This window comes from Lactuca serriola, chromosome 2 (genome assembly GCF_051521515.1).
Source record: "Lactuca serriola cultivar US96UC23 chromosome 2, Lser_US96UC23_V15, whole genome shotgun sequence".
In the NCBI taxonomy this organism is placed as follows: domain Eukaryota; kingdom Viridiplantae; phylum Streptophyta; class Magnoliopsida; order Asterales; family Asteraceae; genus Lactuca; species Lactuca serriola.
The window spans coordinates 54,421,656-54,436,945 of record NC_136409.1 but is presented as its reverse complement, the minus strand read 5'-3'; the positions used below and the strand labels follow the sequence as shown (position 1 = coordinate 54,436,945).

General features: G+C 32.0%; 1 long non-coding RNA gene across 2 annotated transcripts; it reads right to left on the bottom strand.

Annotated features, from left to right (window-relative positions):
* Nucleotides 1-3,825: 3,825 nt before the first annotated feature.
* Nucleotides 3,826-6,370, bottom strand: LOC145086247 (uncharacterized). 2 transcript variants are annotated; one of them, XR_013700356.1, is made up of 3 exons: nt 5,964-6,370; nt 5,757-5,892; nt 3,826-5,668 (listed from the first exon to the last, which is right to left on the bottom strand). It is a non-coding gene; the product is annotated as an uncharacterized LOC145086247 (long non-coding RNA). The 2 variants fall into 2 exon arrangements; XR_013700355.1 differs by having other exon boundaries at nt 3,826-5,654; nt 5,964-6,369.
* Between the last annotated feature and the right edge of the window lie 8,920 nt (nt 6,371-15,290).

The window sequence follows — 15,290 nt, the reverse complement described above, 5'->3', positions numbered from 1 at the left end:
AATGCATAAAAAATTAAAAGATATTCATTAAGTTCAAGAGTAAATTACTGAAATTGTCCCTATGGATTGGTAACAATTGCATGTTTGGTCCCTAATATTTTTTTGCACTCGGATCGTCCCTGTAGTTTGATTTTGTTGCGTTTTTCGTCCCTATGGTTTGGTCAAAATTGCACGTTTGGTCCCTAACATTATATATGTAAGGGATGAAAAACGCAACAAAATCAAACCACAGGGACGATCTGAGTGCAAAAAAAAAGTTAGAGACCAAACGTGTAACTTTGACCAAACCATAGGGATGATTTCCGTAATTTACTCTAAGTTTAATTATTATTATACAAACTAGGTTATACACTGTGTAATGCACGGGTTGACAACTTAGAAAATCAAACTATATTGGTAAAATATATAAAAAAAATATAATAATACAATGCTAAAATATGATGAAAAATAGAAAGATAAAAGATTATGATAGTACACAGATGAAAATATATGACATTGCTTTTATAATTTTCATTTGCTTGTATTGAAAAATTGCACTTTCAAACTATTGTATTTTATTAAATGTACGCTCAAAAAGCCACATAAACATGAAGAAATAGTAAGACTATAAATATAAAATGTTGAAGTAAAAAGTTCGGAAGTAGAATGTTGATATAGACTTTTTTTTTTTTTTTGAAGTAATATTATAATTTTTTTTGAACCGGTAAATATAATCTACTTCTAAACTAACATTTAATTCTATTTATGTCCACGACCTGAACATTTGACCTAAAAAAAAAGGACACCACTTGATACTGTTGGACTATAAATGCTTATATATGTATTATAAATATTTAATAAGGAAAATATTCAATAGTTAATAGTAACTAAACAAATAACATGATGTCCTCGTATGATCAATATTTTATAATATGATATTTAGAAAAATCCAAATGAGTCGAAGTAAACAAATATTTTATAATATAATCTAAAAAAATCCAAATGAGTTAAAGTAAACACATCAAAAGTAGATATATTAATCAATACTTATCAATATATATAGTATTTAGTTTCATGAATATAAGTTTAATTTAATAAAATATAAACAAAATAATATATATGGAGTGAAAATTTGTCTAAATATAAACTAATATAATATTAAATTTTGTTTTATATATTGAAATCAATAATAATAAATAATATAAGAATATTCATTAAATATTTGTTTCTTACACCAAGTGATACATAACTTCGAACATATAAATTAAAGATGCGTTTTTCACAAAAAAACAATTCACGAAATATTACTGAATGAATAAAAAGTTAATAAAAATACAACGATAATCATTCAGGTAAAATTCTAACCAAGTAAAATCTATGAAAGTAAGGATTTGGTCACCATACCTACTAAGTTCCTTAACAGTTTATCCATAGTAGATCTGTAGTATAATTAGAAAGTTATATTTTTTCCCCAAATAACAATTAGTAGTGTTCTTATTGTCTAGTTGATTATTTGCAACAAAAAACTCAAAATGATTTGTTAGTGTAAATAACTATATCTACATTTGGCCACATAAAGTATGTTCGATAGTAATTATGTAGCTTACCTATATCCAATCAAACTATTATACCTTTAAAAAAAATCAATTCTCATAGTTACCAAAAAATGTAAGTATGATGTTATTATACACAAATACACGAAAATAAGTTCAGGGTATTGATTATCCAAATGACTTAAAAAATAAACCCACAAAGAATAAGAAATAAATTGCTAAGTTACCAAACTTCTTGGACGATTATAACATATATATATATATATATATATATATATATATATATATATATATATATATATATATATATATATATATATATATATATATATAAGACGTAGGAATCGTTTCAAACATGGTTGTCAAAATCGCGATCCTAATCGTAGGATCGTACGATCCTAGGCATGAAAAACGATCCGGATCGTATTTGGGGTAGGATCGCAGGTAGGATCGAGATCCGATCTGATCCTACCTTCCCTTGATTTTTTTATTATCCTTACCAATCTATCATTTATCATTTTTTATTGTGATTTATGACTAATATTTTGAAGTTTTTAAAACTTTTCAACGAAAAATTAAATGTTTGAAATTTTTTTCATGATTAAATATTATTAATTAAAATTATATTTTATTTAGTGGGATTTTAAGATCTCGATCCCGATCTTGCAAACCCAAAAACGATCCTAGTAGGATCCCGATTTTGATAACCTTGGTTTCAAATTTCGATGGATATTTTTCGTCTTTGATTTTATGGGATAACTATATGTATATATAATAGAATGTTCAAATCGGTTATTATAATTTGTTGGTTATTTTTCTTAATGAATGAGATTTAATCTTAAGAAATCAATTTAAATTTAAATTCCTAACATATTTAAATCGTTTATAAATCTAAGAATTTTAGTTCCCTTATTTAATGACATTTAAATCGAAAGAAAGTTCATATTAGAAAAAATTTGAGTTTCATACTACTCATTTCAAATTTCAAACTTAATACATATCTTGATGTATTTAAATTTTAAAACCGAATTAATAGAGAAAAATATCTTATTTTTTCAAATCGGTTACCATGATTTGTCGGCTATTTTATTTAATGAATGCGATTTAATCAATAATAAATCAATTTAACTTTAAATTCCTAACAAATTTAAATCGGTTACAAATTCCATAATTTTAATTCCCTTATTTAATGACGTTTAAACAAAAGAAAATTGTATAGCAGGAAAATTTTGTGTTTCAAATAGCTTATTTTAAATTCCAAATTTAATAAATATCTTGATTTATTTAAATTTTAAAACGAATTAATAGAGAAAAATATATTTCAAATCTATTAACATGATATGTAGTTAATTTTTGTAATGAATGAGATTTAATCCTAAAAACTCATTTTAAACTTAAACTCATAACAAATTTAAATCGGTTACAAAACCCAAATCTTTTGTTTCCTTATTTAATGGAGATTACACAAAATGAAAATGTTCATTAGGGAAATTTTAACTTTCAAATAACTTATTTCAAATTTCAAATTTAATACATATTTTATTTTAGTTCATTTAGATTAAAAAAACCCAGAATTAATAGAGAAATATAACTTATTTCAAATCAAGTATCATAATTTGTAGGTATTTTTCTTTAATGAAGAGATTTAATCCTAACATATCAATTTAAATTAAAATTTCTAACATAATTAAATCAGTTTAGTTTCCTTATTGTTGACGTTTAAACACAATGAAAGTGCATATTAGAAAATTCAAATAACTTATTTCAAATTTACATTTCAAATATAATACATAACTAGGTGGGGAACTCCTGCGTTGCGGGGATTGGATGCGACAATTTTTCCGTTGTTTGTTCTTTGTAAATGTTATTTGATCAACAGATGTGAAATTTTTTTTCGATTTATTCTCTGCAAATATTCTTTTATGAACAATTTGTTTATACTCTGAACACGACATTAGGTTAAAGAGGGTGTGTAAAAAATTCCTCAAGATTTGATGGACATCAGTTGTGTGTGGAAAATTGACGAGATCCGCAAGTGGAAAATGAAATTATAAGAAGATTATAAACATAACTAAATGAATCTGTTCTATTATAAATCATCAAGTGTAACAAATTGATTCCAATGGAATGCAACATTCCATTCTTCTAATAACTTTAAAAAAGTACATTGCCTACATTTGTATAGGTTACACCATGTTCATTTAGATTAAGTAAAGACTTTAATGCGTATGTTGTCTATATACAGTATATTATCTATCGAATTTGTCCGGTATTTTTCAGATTTGACCAACAATTTAAAGACACAAAATCATCCAATTGATTTCATTTGTTGGTTTTTAATACATTTTTTGGGGTGAAAACCGGCCCTTATGGATCTGTGATTACAATGAGAAATGGGTAGCATTTAAGATGTATGAGAACATAGTAAAATTTCTTGACCACAAAAATCCTAAAAACTTATAAAAAGAAATAAAAAACTTCAAAACCACAAAAACACAAGAAACAGAAGACATAAAAAATCAAATATGAAAATAGAAAGTAATACAATTTGTTCTCATGTTCAGCCCAAGACACTTGACATTGAATCTGCTTAGCAATTTTGCAACCATCAACCAATAAATAAAAAATAAAATTATATGAAAACTTAATTGTTCAAACCTTCATCAAAACATGATCTTTTTTTTACATAAACTCAATAATTTGGTCCTATCCTTTGTCAAATATTCAAGTAAACCAAAACTCATTAAATGAAAGCACATCTTATTCTTACAAAAAGACAAAGATCCTTACCTCAAATCCAGATTTTGTTTCTTTCTTCTGCAAACCTGAAAAAACTTATATAAAAAGCTGTCTCTTCAGATCCCAACCATTCTTCTTCCCTGTTTTAGGTTAATATGATTATTCACAAAAACTCGAACGAAATATTTTTAATTGTTGGAAAATGAGTTACATTTCCAAGATTAAGAACCTTTTCCCAAGCTCCTATATGTTATATATCTCAACTCTCAGATAAACGAAATCAAACGCTTAAAGCACTTTGTGAAATCTGTTCAAGAATAGTTGCTAGTATGCAGGGGAAAGATGACTTTGTGAACAAAACGAAGTCCCAAATAACAAATGAGCTAACAAAGTAAACAAATTTTGATGATATGAAATTATAAACAAATTATAAACCTAAAATACATAATTCTTCGTACATCAGTACATGTATCCTAAATGATGAAGTTATAACCCTAGATTCTTCAGAATCAATATATTTTGATGATATGAAATCATAAATAATGAAGTTATAAACCTTGATTATTCAGTATAAACCCAATTTCAGTATCATAGAGTAACCATCACACATGGAGAAGAAAGAAGAAAACACAAATTACTTCTTAATAAACAGAAATCGATAGAGATTTAGAGTTCCATGTCATCACACATAGAGAAGAACGAATATAATTAAACTACAAAACAAATAATAGTCTAAGATATGAAAGTAGTAATTTACTTAATAAAGTTCAAAAGATAAAGTGTTTCTTATTCAAAAGTATTTTTTTTTTGTAGTTTTCATCAAAAAAAATTTATATCTAATCGTGTATGTCGACAAATAACATTTTACTTGAACGATATGAGAATAATTAACAATTGAGACCCACAAAACAATAATGTTAATAGATAAGTTCCATACAACTCATGTAAATTCAAAAAAATCTAAACACATGTTTCATATTTTATTCAAAACATGTTGGTGGTATGTATGTATACTTAATTCAAGTCAACTCTTTTGTGTACAATTCAGTGATTCACATACAACTCATGCAAATTTCAACTCATCACATTGTTCAGGTTATATGACCTTTTTTCAACATTGAATTTCATCAAATCATCAATAAACAACTACAAAACTACTTACACAAGAAGAAAATCTATGATTACTTACTGAAAAAAAAGAGCATAAGATATCAGAATGACCTGAAACTGAGACATTTGTTAACTTTTGTAAGAAGATTAAGCCATAATCCAGCAAAAGAAAAAAGCCCTAACCTTCAACTTTGATTTGGCGTCGACAATCAGTTTCAGAATCTGATAGGAAGCGAAAATCGAAGAGAAAGCACTGAATCACGTTTGCAGCAACTGATAAAATTAAGCTAACAATTGAAATCACATCATAAACCCAAAACTAAACCCTAACTTCTGAAATTGAGGAAACAAGGAGGAAAGAAGGAGCACCGATACCTGGCTGGTAAATGTTTGATGAACCCAAAATCGGGCCATAATAGGGATTGTGACAGAAGGCCTTCACAATGGGCAATTGAGAGAGGAGAAGAAAACGAAGGGCTGTGAGCACGTCGAAGAGGGTGGTCGGCGTTACCTGATTAAATGCTTATTGAGCCCAAAATTATAAAATGTGAACAGCAATGACGAAAGAAGAGGTTGCGATACCTGATTAAATGGTTGTTGAACCCAAAATCATCTGTCTCACATTTCAGACAACAATCGAACAACCAACATGAACATTGATTTTTTTTGTGTTGCCCGATGATGAAATCGAAGCCGAAGAAACAGCCGTCGGCAAGAGCAAAGGTAGAGAACATGGAAGAAAATCTGATGCTCATCTGAAATTTCGAATAAATCAAACAGAGCAATCGAACAACCAACATGAACGCTGCTTTTTTTGTGTTGCCCGATGATGAAATTGAAGCCGAAGAAACAGCCGTCGGCAAGAGCAAAGGTAGAGAACATGAAAGAAAACATGATGCTCATCTGAAATTTCGAACAAATCAAATGGGATAGGGGATGAGGACGCGGTGGGAAGGATCCGGAAGCGGATAAACCAAACGATCATCAACACGTGTACCCAGGTAAAAAAAACGGAAACAACACGTCCACGGCCATTTTTGTCAAAAAAATCCACCAGTTCACTATTCCTAAAAAGTGGCATTCTTTTATATATATATATATATATATATATATATATATATATATATATATATATAAAAGAATTCATTTAAATTTTAAAAACTAAATTGTGACAACCGTCAATTTCCGGTCAAGTCAAAGTCAACTGAAGTCAACAAGTCAAACCAGTCAACTCAACTAACCCTTATGTACTAGGGCTTACGTTATGTAATTACTAAACAACTCGCTATTCTAATGAGAGATCATAAATCGAAAAGTGCGTACATTTAGATCTCCTTAACCTAAAACTGTGGTAAGTGGCGAGCCAAATCAATAAAACAATGTTGCATACTCATCGGGAGTGTGTAAGATCCTTAAACAAGGCTTAACAGGGTTTACGGACCTTGCATTGCGAAGCCGTACACTCAAAAAGGTCACAAATGAAACCTCTCTCAATCGTTTTCACTTTATCTCTCTCTGTTTTGAAATCTCTCCAAGAATGTGAAATCTCTCCCAAATCTCTCCAAGAATGTGAAATCTCTCCCAAATATCTCTTTGTATGAGAAATCTCTCCAAGAATGTCAAATCTCTCCCAAATCTCTCCAAGAATTGAAATCTCTCCCAAATCTCTCCAAGAATGTGAAATCTCTTCCAAATATCTCTTTGTATCTCCCAAATCTCTCCAAGAATGTGAAATCTCTCCCAAATATCTCTTTGTATGTGAAATCTCTCCAAGAATGTCAAATCTCTCCCAAATCTCTCTCAAAAGTTTCCGTAACTTTTTGAAGTCATTCGGGTCATTCCGACCCTTAACCGGGTCAAAAACGGCTTAAAACGAGGCAAAAACGGACAAAAAAGGCTTAAGGACCCGAAACCCCTCTTAAGAACCCGAAACCCCTCTTAGGACCGAAAGTCCTCTTAGAGGACCGAACATCTGCTGAACCGAAAGCCATCTCAGAACCGAACCCGAAGGGTCCTCTCAGGACCGAACCTTGCACACACACCCGAACCCGAAGGCTCCTGGAACCGAACCCGAAGGTACTGTTCACTTCGGTCCATTTCGCTTCTGACGCTTTCCAGACCGAACTTGACCTTCGCTTCCTTGTTGCCTCGCCTTGCTTCGGACCCAGCCTCAGGAGGACCGAACCTTCGGCCCCTTCCGAGAAGCCTCGCTGTAATGCCTTTTCTTTCCGGTTTTCGACTACGACTTCATTTTAGCTTCGTTTTTAATTATTTTAACGCGAGATTTTCACCCAAAACTTTATTTTAATATATAAGGACCCATAATTAATGATTTATCACATTTTTAAGGATAAAACCTTATCCAAAAAGAGTGGGTGCAGTACAAGAAGTGGAGTGTTGACTTTCCTTTATTTTATGACACAAGCAACCACCATACCCACTCCATGCCTAACCCACACTCCTCCCCACCATACCTTGTCACTTCCTTGTCCTTTTTACCTCACTCACAAGTCATTTCCACGTTTTTGAGAGCTGGACACTCAGCCTCTCTCCTCATTTCTTTCACTTGCTCTCATTTCACCAAAAATCAAACACAACCTTTCTCTCAAGCTTTTTCTCTCTATTTCAAGACTCCAAGGCTGATCTTCAAGCTTTAATCTTCTCTAGGTAAGTATAATTCATCCTCCTTGTGATTATTTCACTTCAATCTACTCAAAATCATAGATTGCTTACACAAACATCATCACATTCTTGTTAGATCTTCGAATCTTCAAGTGATTCTTCAAGTGTTCTTGAGTTGGACACTTCTCTTCTTCAACACTCATCTACTGAAATCACCTAAGGTGAGTTCATACCCCTACATTTTTATGTTTTCTTAAGTTTTTAGGGGGGGAATACAAGTTAAAACACCAAGAACATAACTAAACTTTTCTAACAGCTTCCATCAGAAAAGTTGGACTCCACTCACGGACTGTTTTGGACGACTTAAACATTTTAGTTTTCAAAACTGTTTTAGGTGCAATTAGTTCCAGTTTTTAGCTTTAAAATGACTACTTTCACATCTCCATACGATTTTTCTAAAATTTATGGTGATTTTTACAAAACTGCCTATCATTTCAAACACCAATCCGGACCAGTCTGTGATTATGTACTTTTTCACCCAAGTTGGAGGTCATTAAAAATCATGATAAAAATTATGAGTAAACTAGACACATTTTGGGAACTCTCAGAATTTACGGATTTAGTTTTTGACTTCGTATGATTTTTCTATGACTTTTCTAAAACAGCGCAGAAAGGTTAAATTTAGTTAACAGCATATAACTTTCATGACACTTTGTATTATGTTGAGCAAAGTGTATAACAATAAGTTCTAAATATTGAATGTGTTTCCTTGTTAGTTTATCATTATAAACTGAAACTTAGTCATTCATGATAAGATTATTCATTCATTTAGAACACGTATATTAAGCTATAATAAGCATAATTTATGGATTTATAACACTAATGTGTTTTCATAAAACAGTTCTTATACATTACAAACATTTCGGATAAACTATAATAGGTATAGTTTATGTATCATTTATTTCTCAAACTTATTTATCAAAGGTTTTTCAGTTTAGTTCACGTAAATCTGTTAATGAATAAATTTGTGAGTCATTCGTTTCGGGTTACTTCCAAAGTAACAAAGTCAAAAAGTCCTGTAAATTGTAACCAGAGTCTCTTGTAGGGAGAACGTGATAGTTGTGTATAGATCTATATTGAGTTTGACAAACCCACACCAAAGCTGCTTGCAATAGCTAGACCGGCAGGTCTGTGGTGACAAGTGTCATTTAACGGCGACGCCTGAAGAACGTCGTATTACGAGGCCGTCTATGTCAAGTATGGTTATGATAGCTCACATGTGGTATTAACAATCATAAGATTTACGGGTTCTAACCTTAAATTAGCTAGTTATGTCGATTTAACTCATATAAATTACCTTAAGTATGGAAAAAATACTTGTACGCTTTCAAACCAGAAAGGGGTTTTATGCCGATTTAAAACCACTTTTATATCTTTAAGTATGACAAATACTTGTTCGTTTTCGGTCCTGGTATTTAGGACCACATAACTTTTGTAAGGAAAATATTGGATTTTTCTTGGTAACATACATCTCTTTACAAAGATCGATTTTCAAACTCTTACTGTCAAAAGCTTATGAACTCACCAACCTTTGTGTTGACACTTTTCAAAACTACTTGTATTCTCAGGAATTCAGTGAAACAGGAAATCAACCACGTTTTGAGGATGGGACGATAAATCGTCAAACAGTTCATTTTGTATCATAATGTAATTGATTTGAATCATGTAAACATATACTTTGGTGTAACTTTTTTTTTTTCAATTATATTTATGATGGTAGTATTTACTTTGAGCACTATTATACTTGTTGTTGTGATACTCTACAAGTCCTCCACCCATGGACGTTTCCGTCATCCTTGGTTTGGGGGTGTGATATAAATTAATAGAAAAAAATATTTGAGGTTTCCATATGTCAACATGAGAACGAAGGATAAATTTTTTAACATTCTAGAAAAATGACACGTGACATAACTTATTTTTATTAGATAATATACTAGTTGTGAGACCCATGTATTATATAGGTTAATTTTTAAAAAAAGGTAAATATAAAAGTCAAAATATTTGAGAACTTTGAATTTTTAAGAAAAGAATGAATTATTATGATGGAGATGTTTTTTTGTCTTTTAAATTTAAACAAATAATTTAAATAAATGAAAAAAAAACTAATGAGCTTTATATTTGGGAATTTTGAAATTTAAAAGTAAGTTTATTAATAGAATTAATACTCATTTATTAGTACATTGATTGTAATTATTATATTAAAATATTATGTGAAATTTAATAAAATAGAAAAACTCATAAAATGACACGTGAAAAAAAAATTAATTCAAAATAATCAGAAAATGGCATTTGGCAAATTGAATAAGAGTTTAACAAGTGACAAAAAACATTCATTTATTAGAGTGTATATATATATATATATATATATATATATATATATATATATATAGAGAGAGAGAGAGAGAGAGAGAGTTAGGTTCAAATGTTTGTACTATCTATTGTGTGCATGTAGGATTGATTCTGAACCGATTATTTTTGTTATTTTAAGAAAGTAATTAATGAATATTAAATGCTAAAGATTTAATTAATATTTATTATATCTTCAACATGTAATATGCATTAATTACTTTCTTAAAATAACTAAAATGATTGGTCCAGAATCAATCCTACACGCACACAATAAATAGTTAGAACAAAATAACCTAACCCTATATATATATATATATATATATATATATAGAGAGAGAGAGAGAGAGAGAGAAAGAGAGAGAAGTTCAATAAAAATGATTATTAATCATGGAACCAATGAACTGTTGGGTTATTTATTGTGTTGTGTCAAATTTACTATGTATGTATTTAGCCTTTATTAAACGGGTTCGGCCTGTCCATCCGTATTTATGGTGCTAGGGTTAGGCTATAAATATTTCATGCATGTATTGTATTAGGGTTAATCATTCTTGTAATGCTTTACATTGTCTTTACAGAAAAGTTCAAGTCGAACTCTTCTAAGGCATTGATTATTAATCATTCAGCACAACTTCTATCATTGTTCTTATTGTTTTGATTCACTTTATTGTTCTGAATCTATCGATCTATTTTTTTATTGTTTCAACAATTGGTATCAGAGCAGGAGATTGTGTAATAGATACACATATCTTCTGTCAAGCTTATTAGGGTTTTTTTTAGTTTCTGTAAGTTCCATTCTTGTCGTCTTCATTTTTCTTATCGATTGCAGATGATAGATCTGGTTTCTTTTTGAGCCCTAAACTCGATTATTATTTTACACATCGGATTCTTAATAGGTTTTTGTGAATCGACATCATGCAACCAGAAGATCCTCACGCTCTTTCCTTCAATCTATCCAACATCATTGGATCTACTACCACAATCCCGATCCTTTTTCCACAGGATTATGTGGTCTGGGCACTGCACTTCGAAGATTACGTTCTTGGCCTTGAAGATCTTGGCACATTAGTATGGGAAACCATGACTAAGCAGACGTTCACTTACACAACTACAAGGAGGGTTATTAAGACTCAAGCCGAATACAATGCTCTTCTTGTAGACGTCAAAGATGTTCCTCAAGACGAAAAAGACAAACTGATAAGTAATGTCAAGACGATGAGGATAATCAAATTCACTCTTCCTCCAGACACTTTTCGTGTGGTAAGTTCTTGTGATACAACGAAGGAGATATGGGATAGGTTGAAAGAGTTTTACTTAAGCGACATAGATTTAGAACACTCAGTTCAAACACTACTTCTTTATGAGTTTGGTGCTTTTGTTCAGAAGTCTGATGAAAATCTTGATCAGACTTTCAATCGTTTTAACCATCTTTTGAGCAAAATTCTTAAGCATAATCTTAAGCGTGAAAGGATTGATAAAAAGGTTACTTTCATGAATGGATTAAGTCCTGAATGGAACGCAGTTGTGTCCGTAGTTAAAGCTCATGAACAGTTTAAGAGCTACACTTTGGTGAAGCTGGTGGGAATTCTTAGATCCCTCGAAGAAGAAGTAACAAAGGAAGGGAAGACTGTGCCTGGAATGGGACCATTGGCCCTGGTTGCGAAGGGCAAAAAGGTAGAAAAAGAAGATTCAGAGTCAGATCTCTCATATTGTGAGCTTACGAATGAAGAATACGCTCTAATGGTGTCAAATCCCAGAAAGTTCGTGTGACATCCCCATTTTCACGGCTAGAAAAGACCGATTTTGTTTATGCTTTATAAAAATCAGAGTATCTCTTTTAATAAAAACGTTGCGGAATTTGTTCCCAGTAAAACATGATAAATACGTTATCAAATCATTTCCGAAGAAAAGTATTTTTATTCATTTTAAAACATTTGGGATGTCATCGTTAATACAGAAACATAAGCATAAACAGAACTTACATTCATTATCACTAGTAATTTATATCTCCTTAATCTCTCACTGAAATGTGACTTCATATCAACACCTGTGATATAAATATAATGAGTGGGTCAGGTTGGGAAACCTGGTGAGTACATAGGGTTTTTCAACCCACATTAATGTAATTATTATGTTTAAACAATCAAGAAATCAACCCAATTACCCATCCCCATTATCTTCTTTACTCTTAAGGATCTATCCTAAGAGTCATCTATCCTGCATTCGTTTATTCCGAGGTCCCTTGCTTCCAGGGTTATAGGACTGGCAGTAAATCCATAGCTGCCAATGCTCGTTCGTAAAGCACTAATTCCATAGTTGTTATAGTTTATTCATTGGGTACTAAATCCATAGCTACCAGTGCTTATCTACTAGGTACTAAGTCCATAGCTACCAATTCCTAACAGGTACTAAATCCATAGCTACCAGTGTTTATCTAGTAGGTACTAAGTCCATAGCTACCAATTCCTAATAGGTACTAAGTCCATAGCTACCAGTATTTATCTAGGAGGTACTAAGTCCATAGCTACCAATTCCTAACAGTTACTAAGTCCATAGCTACCAGTTCCTAACAGGTACTAAGTCCATAGCTGCCGATGTTATTTATTAGGCACTAAGTCTATAGCTGTCTATGTTTACTCACATCATCTTTTATGTCTCATCATTCATCTACCCGTGTCATACCCAACATATTTGTATATATAAAATACATATACAATTTAAATCATTTAAAATATGTATAAAAATATTTCACCCAGCATAGACAGCAAACATTCAGACAATATTCACACATAGCATGTAATTTATATTAAATACTTCATATCTATGTGCAAGATGAAAGTGACTATGCACTCACTTGATTAGGTGGTGATTCTGAACTCAGACAACGCTTCGTTATCTCAAAACAATTTTTCTCGACAAAACCTAGTATCAATACCACTAGGGTTTAGTTTTTAACGTTAACCGCGACTAATTAATATTCTAGCTATTATTACTATTATATAAGCGTTAAATAACACTCAATATAACTCATACTAATAGCCCAAATAATTATTTTAAGGTCCTAATAATGTTACTATAATTAAATAAAAGCTATATTAAATATAGTATAGGCGTAGCTCACTTACAACGGGTTTTTATTAGAAACCGGGCTTCGCTGGAGCAGCGTTTCCGAGCCGAAAGCTTTTCTTCTCGGAGCCGTCGGGCGCTCTGGGGATTTCTTCTCGTGCTAGGGAGGTTCCCTAGACTTCGGAGGGGTTTAGGGAGGCTAGAGAGAAGTTAGAGAGAGAGAAAGAAAGGCTTATGGTGTGAAGAAATTATGAAGAGTTCATCTCTTATTTATAGGAATTTTATAGTAAAGTAGTCTCCAAGCTTCGTCCGTATATTCCGCGTACGAGCTCCGTTTTCTACGTTTGTTATATACACACATTGGTATTTACGAGTACTACAACTTTCATTTAGACCCCGTCGGCTAATTCTCCTTCTATCTCATATTTACAAAAACTGTATCGAATTCGCCACGCTCGAAAAGTAGAGACTAAGCTTCGTCCATAACTTTCGCATACGATCTCCGTTTTTGTCGATATTTATATCCACGCGTTGGTATTTACGATCAATACAACTTTCATTTAGACCTCGTTGGCTAATTCTCATTCTATCTCGGATTTACAAAACTGTATCGAATTTGCCGCGCTCGAAAAGTAGAGACTAAGCTTCGTCCATAAATTTCGCATACGAGCTTCGTTTTTGACGTTATTTATATCCACGCGTAGGTAAAAATAAAATCTAAAACTTTCCTTTTTATTCCGTCGGCTAATTCTCGACCGATCTTAAATTTAACAGTAGGAGGTGATTACACTGTTAAATGTCCGCGTAAAATTCATAACTTTTACATACGGACACCGTTTTCGTCCGTCTTTTTGTCGTTGAGTTCCTATTAATGAGATACTATCATTTAGGTCGCGTAATCCAAAAACCGCTCGAACTAAAATTCGAGTTTCGCGCCATGCACCGCTATGCCAAATCTTAGAAAAATCATAACTTCCTCATACGAAGTCAGATTTGAGCGTTATTTTTATGGAAACTCTCGGTTTAACATTTTATACGACTTTTATTTAGATCGCTAAGGCTAAAAGTCGCTCTATCATAAATTAACTATTTACGCTTCCCGGTGTCGTGTCGGTTCCGTCGCGAAACTTCGACGGATCATAACTTCTTCGTTATAACTCGGATTTCGGCGTTCTTTATTTCTACGGAACCCTTGAGACACATTCTACAACTTGGTTAAGATTATTTATTCTAAATAATCTTTTGTCGAAAATTCATTTTCGACCCCTATTATCTCCAAATTGACTAGCCCGGATCTACGGGCGTTACAGTTCGCTAAAAAGAATTTTGGATGCCTCAAAAAGGAATTGGAAAGGGAACTAAAGTTCATACAAAGCAAAGGATGAGAGACTCAACAACTCTCAAAAGGATGAGGTGAAGAAAGATAAGAAGTTGATGGGAGATTTCGGCTATGACTGCAACTATTGTCATGGCAAGAATCATTTGGCTAAGGAGTATATGTTGAGAAGAATGAGTGAGAAGAGGATGAAGAAGATGATGAATCTTACTATTTTCGAAAGATAGAAGAGATTAGAAAGAAAAAGAGTGTTGATAGTGCTAACCCTGCTTTGATTGTGCAAGATGATGTTGATGAGTTTGGATGTGTTGAAGTCTGGTCAACAGATTCAGAAGATGAGTACGTTCGGAAGCCTACACATGGTGGATGCTTCATAGTGAAGTCTGGAGTCCTTGAGTATGAGGGAAGATGCTTGATGGTTCACGGTGATGTTTCGAAGTAGAGAGGCACGCAACTAATAGTGCGCAGGCCTCTGACAA